We start from the raw sequence: 7,813 nt of genomic DNA, 5'->3' as shown, positions 1-7,813 counted from the left end.
AACACCTCAGGTAGATGAGAAGGTAAAATTAAATTCTAAAATCCTACCAATTTGGAAGCAGAAGAATTTATACAGAATTATTTCCAATGAAAATATATTTGCTTTGGGAAGTAAGAAAATTACAGGTAACTGGAGATGTCTGCTCTACTGGGCTTCAAGCATGAAATGCTGGCTTCCAACTCATTCCCCACCTTCCCCGCCCGCCCCCTGCCACCTGCCACCCTCACCCCCTCATCTCATTGGCAGGAAGAGTCACCTTGAGAGTGACAAGAGTGCCTCCATCATGTCGGGTCTAGAAAAAACTTGCCTAAGCCCCTACCTTGGACAGACCGGATTCTCTTCTTTTTCCCTGTGGCTTCCCGCAGACCAACAATTCACCTAATTAAGAACTCATTATTACTTATTTTTAAGTGTGATGTGGGATTTTGGTTATCATTATTATTATTGTTAGAAATACATATTGAAGTATTACAGATAACATGACACGATGTCTGGGATTTGCTTCAAAATAATCCAAGGGGTCAGGAAGAGGGTGACCAGCCGGCCACAAGCTGATAATTATTGAAACTGGGTATTGTGTACAAGGATACTCATTATACTTTCTACTTTTATATATATTTGAACTTTCTCATAACAAAAGGAAAAGGACTTTAAAAGTTTACCTACAAGATGCCATCTTTATAAAATGTCTTTGGTAATTTGAATGCCATTTTAGTGTTGATAACAGGGACTAATAACTATGGGGCACTGTGTTAAATTCTCTTCATGCGTTATTTTAGTTAATCCTCAGGACAAGCCCAGGAGGTCAGCATTATTATCCTGATATTACAGATGAAGAAAACGAGACATAAACTCAAAGGACTTAACCAGCTCTATGGCGTGCAGTGACAAAGCACGGGATGAAGGCTGGTCTGGCTGACCTGAGGCGTCTATTACAAAATCACTATGTGGTGGTCTTCACTTGTAATATTTATTCCATAAAGGGATGGAACGATACCAATGAAGATTTGGCCATTCGTTCCTTTAATTGTTGATTCACTGAAACGAATGTTTACTGAGCATGCGCCGTATCCCCGGGCACTGTGTCAGGCACGCAGTAACGAGCCAGAGGGCAGAGCCGGTCCTGAGGGGGCCAGCTTCCTTTTCTTCAGCCAGGTCTTGCTAGGGAACAGCCACATGTTCCTCATTCTCCTTCAGAAAAGTGTCTAAAAACTGCCTCACTGGGCTATATCTAAGATGGACTGGGTTTCTGCTCCAGGTTCTTTCCTCAGTCTATGATTTGGTAGGCAGCAGGGCCTCTTTCTCAAGTTAATTTAACAGAGCACAATGGTAACTTGAAGTCCACTCTTCTCCTCCTCAGACCTAGAGAGGGCCGTATACTTGTCGTACCAATAACTGGGAAGCCACTTGTTCTTTCTGTGCACCGGGACCTCAATAACTCTGAATAATACTCCTGACCTTTAAGCACTTCTGCATTCTGGAAATAATTGGCATGCATTTCAAAATAATTTATGGACTTGAATCCAGAAAAAGAAGGAACTTCATTGTTCAAATACATGCAATAAACACAATGACCAATCTGATAAAGATCAGTTTTGATTAATTTTTGGACCATGAACACTAATACATTATTTGAGACCTCCACTCATAGGACTGAGGGCTTCTTTAGGGTAACTTTCTGCTCTTCATGCCTATTGCTCTGGGTAAAAGATGCTATTGATTTTGTTTTGACTGTTCTTGACCAAGGTCTTTTACTGACCCTGAAAACCCTACTGGATATAACCAATCATTAAGCTCATCCACTAGCATATACCTGGACATTGTTTCAACTCCAGAAAGATTTCCATGGCATAACCAGGATCCACCGAGTTGCCACCCCCTCCACTGCAACCACTCGGGTCCCTGCCACTACCATCTGTTGTCTAGGTCATGGCCGTAGCCTCCTGTCCATTCTCCCCATCCCTGCCCCTGTCCTCTGTACCAGCAGGAGTGTTCCTTTAAAATGTTCAATCATAGCCTGTGCTCAGAACCTTCTAATGTCTTCACATCTCTTTCAAAATAAAAGTCAAAATTTTTATATTCACCTACAAGGCTGTGGGCAATCTGACCCCATTACCTCTAACTTCACCTCTTATACTTCTCCTAACCCACAGTGCTCTGGCCCTAATGGCCTTTTTGCTGTTTCTTGGGCATGCCAGGCTCATCCCCATGCTAAGATCTTTTACTCACTGTCCCCTCTGCTTGCATGCTCTTTCTGAGATGTTGAGACTCACCCATCACCTCCTTTCTGTGTCCACTCAGATATTACCTTAGTGAATTCTTCCATGACCACCCAGCATGGCTGCACTTCTCCCCCCCGCCATCTGTCTGCATCTCCTTTGTCTGCTTAATTTTTCTGCATAACATTTATCATCATTTGATAGACTGTTTGTTTTATTCTTGCTGTCTATCTCCCCCACTAGAACAGAAACTCCGGGAGTGACCTCCTGACATCATATGTGTTCACTGTTTCACTATGGACAGTGCTGGGCACATAGTAAGCCCTTAAGGCATAGCTAGTGAATTAATGAAAAGGAATGTGTATTAGCAGCTGGCAGGAATTGATGAGATTTAAGCCAAAGGAACATGAAGATGCTTCTCTGCTTCTTATGGTCTAGGGTGGGAGTCCTGATGAGACAGGGCTGAGACTGTCGGATCTGCGAGAGCACTGTGGTTCCTCCAGACACACACACAGACAACTCGGGCTTTGCAACACCATGCGGCACCACCGCCAGCTCTCCAGCGGGACCGCGTAATCTGTGTGACCTGGGATGTAGCTGTTTCTTGACGGTTGGAGAGATTTCCCTGATCAGTCGTCTGGGTGCTTCTCTGGGTGGGACATGGGGTACGTGGTGGGGGGGTGCATTTCTTTGGCAATTTTCTAATTCAAATTCTCCTAATTAGTCTGTTCAGATGTTCTATCTCTTTTAGGTTCAGTTTCTACAAATTGTATTTTCTTTAGAAGACTGTCCATTTCATTCATGCTTTTAAATTTATTTGCATAGAGTTTGCACATTATTCCTTAATGATATCCATATTCAATTTTCCTTGTTTCTGTGATTTCTCTTTTGTAATTTCTTATTTTGAGTAATGATATTTTTCTCCCTTTTCTAAAGTTGTATTCTTAGTTAAGTCAGCTAGTTATTTATCTTTAAAATTTTTCAAGGAACCAGATTTTGTAATGAGTTGTACCTACTTTTTAAAAAAAATTTCATGTTTCATTCATATCTCCTTTTGCCTTTTAAAATTCCTTCCTACTGTCTTCTATTTCATTTGTCATTTATTTTTATAAGAACTCCTGGAGTCAGATGTTTATTTCATTTGTCTTATTCTTTTTTTTTTGAAAGATCCCAAAACTTTAATAACAAAAACCTAATATTTGAATAGGGTTATAAAGGTTTCAGTCGATATTTATTCACATGATCACTTTTTCTGCTTTTAAAAAAATTTTATTATTGAAGTACAGTTGTATTTGTTTCATTCTTTATTTTATATCAATACAAGTAATTTACTAGAAATTAATTTCTAGTAATTCACCAGCAATTAACTCTGAAAGATATCCCAGGGGCTTCATCTTTTGCTCTGAAGTGGGATATTTTCCTTACTTTTTTCTTTAACAATTGTGCAATTTAGATCGCTTTTTCTGGCCCATGGATAACTTTTTAATTTTAATTCTCATTGTTTTTTTTCATGATTTCAAGAGAAGAAGATGCCGACTTACGCAACCATGTGCAGTTTGGAAATCCCCTCTTACTGCTTTGCTTTCTGGGAGTCGAAGGGCAGAAGGATGGATTAGTATTCATTTATTATCCACACACAAAGATAAAATATGGCCACACAACTGCTTAGGTGTAATATCTATTGAACAAGACGTACACTGAGCACCTAAACAAAATTTAGAAATCCTCATGAACCTCAGAGTAAGGAAAGTACCTTTCACATTTTAAAATAACGACTTCTTGGGGCGCCTGGGTGGCACGGCGGTTGGGCGTCTGCCTTCGGCTCAGGGCGTGATCCCGGCGTTATGGGATCGAGCCCCACATCAGGCTCCTCTGCTGGGAGCCTGCTTCTTCCTCTCCCACTCCCCCTGCTTGTGTTCCCTCTCTCGCTGGCTGTCTCTATCTCTGTCGAATAAATAAATAAAATCTTAAAAAATAAAATAAAATAACGACTTCTTGTCTTATTTTACTGTAGCACTGTTAGTAACCACCATAAGTAACGTACTAGTATTTGAGTGTATTTCCAGCTTCACCTAAAGCTATTTCTGGAGGGAGCTGCCTGGTTATCAGAGTTAAAGCATGACTTATATTCAAAGACGAGCGGGAAGAACCTGCTCTTTGGAGATGGATAAAGCTTGAGTTCGAATCCCTCGAAACAGATCTGTCTCAGCTTCACCCACTTGCAATGGGCTTCCCATCCTGGTACTCGAAGGCCCAGTGCTTATCCCCCCAAAGCCCGGACAAACCTAGAGCACAGACTAAGCCCATTTGATTCCTAGGATCTCTAGATTCTTTGCCTGAACCCATCTAAACATCCCATATTTAAGAGGTACAAGCTTCAGGTTATAAGATAAGTAAGTCGGGGGGATGTCATGTACACCATGGTGACTGGAGTTCAGAATAGTATCCTGTATAAGTGAAAGTTGCTAAGAGAATATATCTTAAAAGTTCTCATCACAAGGAAAAAATTCTTTTTTTTTTAAAGATTTTTTTATTTTTATTTATTTGGCAGAGATAGAGACAGCCAGCGAGAGAGGGAACACAAGCAGGGGGAGTGGGAGAGGAAGAAGCAGGCTCATAGCGGAGGAGCCTGATGTGGGTCTCGATCCCATAACGCCGGGATCACGCCCTGAGCCGAAGGCAGACGCTTAACTGCTGTGCCACCCAGGCGCCCCACAAGGAAAAAATTCTGTGTGTGGTGATGAGTGTTAACTAGGTGTATTGTGGTGATTATTACATAATACGTACAAACCTCAAATCATTCTGTCGCATACCTGAAACCAATATAATGTTATATGTCAAGAACATTTCAATTTTCTAAAATCCCGTACTCCCCGAGGCGGGGGCTGTACCTTCATACGCAGAGTGCTCCCTGCTCCCCACCCCTGTCCTTCTGTCCGCCAAACACGACTCCAGCAGAGCTTCCTGGGCGAGGCTGCAGGCTGCAGTTTCCCATGTCACAGCTCTTGGCTGACGACTCAGCCTCTGAGGTGCACCTTTCCCCAGGCTCTGCGCCCCCGCCCCTACTGCCCTGGCTCCACTGGGCCCTGCCCTCCTCCAGGTTTTATATACATTCTGAGTTCCAGCTCTGTTGTATTCTCAAGATATACCTCTTTGCTTTCTAGTTTACCAAAAAACAACTACTTTTCTGTGCCCTTGTTTCCTCACTTGGAAAAAATGTGTAACGCCTGCCTCACCAGATAACAAGGAGAGTAAGAGAAATCTGCCAAACATCTGCCTGCAGGGGAGCCGTGATAAACAAATATCCTTCCAGGCTTGGTCAGTTGGGACAGCTGCCATAATGTTCCCCAAACATCCAAGCAGGAGTCAAGCGGGAATCCTGCCGCGGGAAGAGAGGATGGCTGCAGGTCCAGAGAGGGAGGGAGTCAGATCGGTTTCCACGCTAGCCCTACACGAGTGCTATGGAGATGAAGGGAACAGGCAGTTCTATCGATGGCATAACACGGGTAGAATCATTGAGGTAAAACCAGTTCACTGAATTGGGCAAGCTGTTGCAGGACAGGGAGGTTAATGCCCTTCAAAATCAAAGAGCTGGGTTTGGGGTTTCTTCACAACTTGTCTAATTTTTATCATCTGCCTATAATCCCCCACGTTTATTCCATATATTTCATATATTTGGTTGAGTGAGTTCTGGTTTGCAAGAAGTTCTGCAATTCTATGCAAGTTTTCAAATTTTCTGGAATATCAGAAACAGACATATTCTCTCTTCCTCAACATGCGCGCGTGCGCGCGCACACACACACACACACACACACACACAGTTGCAGAAAGAATAACTCTGATGTGGGCACAGTGATAAGCCAGATGGGAGTGGCCGTGTAGAGAATTAGACAATTCTGCGAGTCAGCAAGTATTATTGAGAACTTGCTCTGTGTCAGGCACTGTCCTAAATTCTGGAAATATACGGTCGGTTAGGCAAGCTCTGGTTCACAGACAGCTGACATTCTAGCATGTGTATCAGGGAGGGGAGAGGGCAGACAGTGAATAGTCACACGACTATTTTGTCAGTGGCCATCAGCGCTGTGGAGACAAACCAGGGGGCGGGGAGCAAGAAAGCCGGACAGATGCCACTGCAGAGCAGGGGTGAGGGAAGGCCTCGCTGACCAGGTGCTGTGTACACAGAGGTCTGAGCTAGGGGAGGTAGGGAGCCGTGCAGACACGGGGGAAGCACAACTTGAGAGAGGCAATAGCAAGGTCCACATGAAAGAGCGAGAAGGCATGTGGTTGGAGGGGAGGGAGCAAGGGGCAGAGTATTGGCAATGAGGTCAGGAGTGTCCAGGGATCGGGGCCAAAGGCCTTGGGAGCCATGGCAAGGATTCTGGATGCTTTCTGAGAGAAGGGGAAGCCACTGGAAGGTTTCAAGCACAGAGCATCTGAAATGAGACTAGTAAGAAAACGTCAATGTTGAAGTAGTGGATTGGGAACATAGATGGGGGAGCTCTGACCCCCGGTTTGCTTGTTCCTTGTTTGGGTCAGTGCAACACAAAGCCATTTACTGTTGGCCTCAAAGGGGCAACACTTCCTGGGGAGAGTCCTGGCTCTGCTTGATGGTACTGCTCAGCTATGAGGATGAGAGGACATCTCGAAATGGGAAAGAAGCTGAATTAAAATACTACCCTTATGTACATTAAAATATGAAAAAAATAATAAAATTTGCAGCTCAGGAGTCTACATTTGTTATTTCTTAGGTTTGGAAGTTTCTTCCCAACCTGCTTTCCCTGCACCCACCACCCAATTTATGCTTAAATGTCACTTACTCAAGAGGCTGATCCCCGATCTCAACTGGGTCCCCTTGTTAGGCTGCGACTGCACCCTGGGCTTTTCCTTCACTACGCTCGTCAGCTTGTTTGTAATTAAGAATGTGATGAGTTCCTTCTTTCCTTCCCACACTTGGGGAGCTGATTTAAAGTGCTTGCATAGGGCCCTTGCAAGGACTGAGCTAGGGGCCGTATGAACTGACCCCATAACCAGGGGCCGTATGAACTGACCTCATAACCATGTGTGTGCTAAGTACCATTGTTATCCACGCTTCATGTAAACCAAGGCAAAGAGAAGCCAAGTGACTTGATATGAAGATATGAAGTCCTAACCCCTGGTACCTATGAATGCGATCTTATTTGGAAATAGTGTCTTTGCAGATCTAATCAAATTAAGATGAAGTCATACTGAATTAGAGCAGGCTCCAATCCAATGACTAGTGTCTTTACAGAGACAAAGATTTGGACACAGAGACACACAGGACAGAATGCCATGTGACAAGAGGCAGAGGGTGGAACAACACAGCTAAAATTCAAGGAAAGCTGAGGGTTGCCAGTTACCACCGGAGGCTTGGAAAAGGCAAAGGATCCCTCTAGAGCTTTCCAGTATATTGTGGACCTGCATCTGAAAGGTGAGGGCATACACTTCCATTGTTTTAAGCCACCCGAGGCTGTGGTAATTTAGTATGGCCGCCCTAGAAACCAAAATAATAAAGCTGGATCCCCACCTTCCTGCTTATACAAAAAGAAAAATACCCAGAGGGATAAAGAATAAAG

The sequence above is a fragment of the Ursus arctos genome, unplaced genomic scaffold (genome assembly GCF_023065955.2).
Source record: "Ursus arctos isolate Adak ecotype North America unplaced genomic scaffold, UrsArc2.0 scaffold_13, whole genome shotgun sequence".
Classification (NCBI taxonomy): Eukaryota; Metazoa; Chordata; class Mammalia; order Carnivora; family Ursidae; genus Ursus; species Ursus arctos.
Note: the sequence above shows the minus strand (reverse complement) of the source record.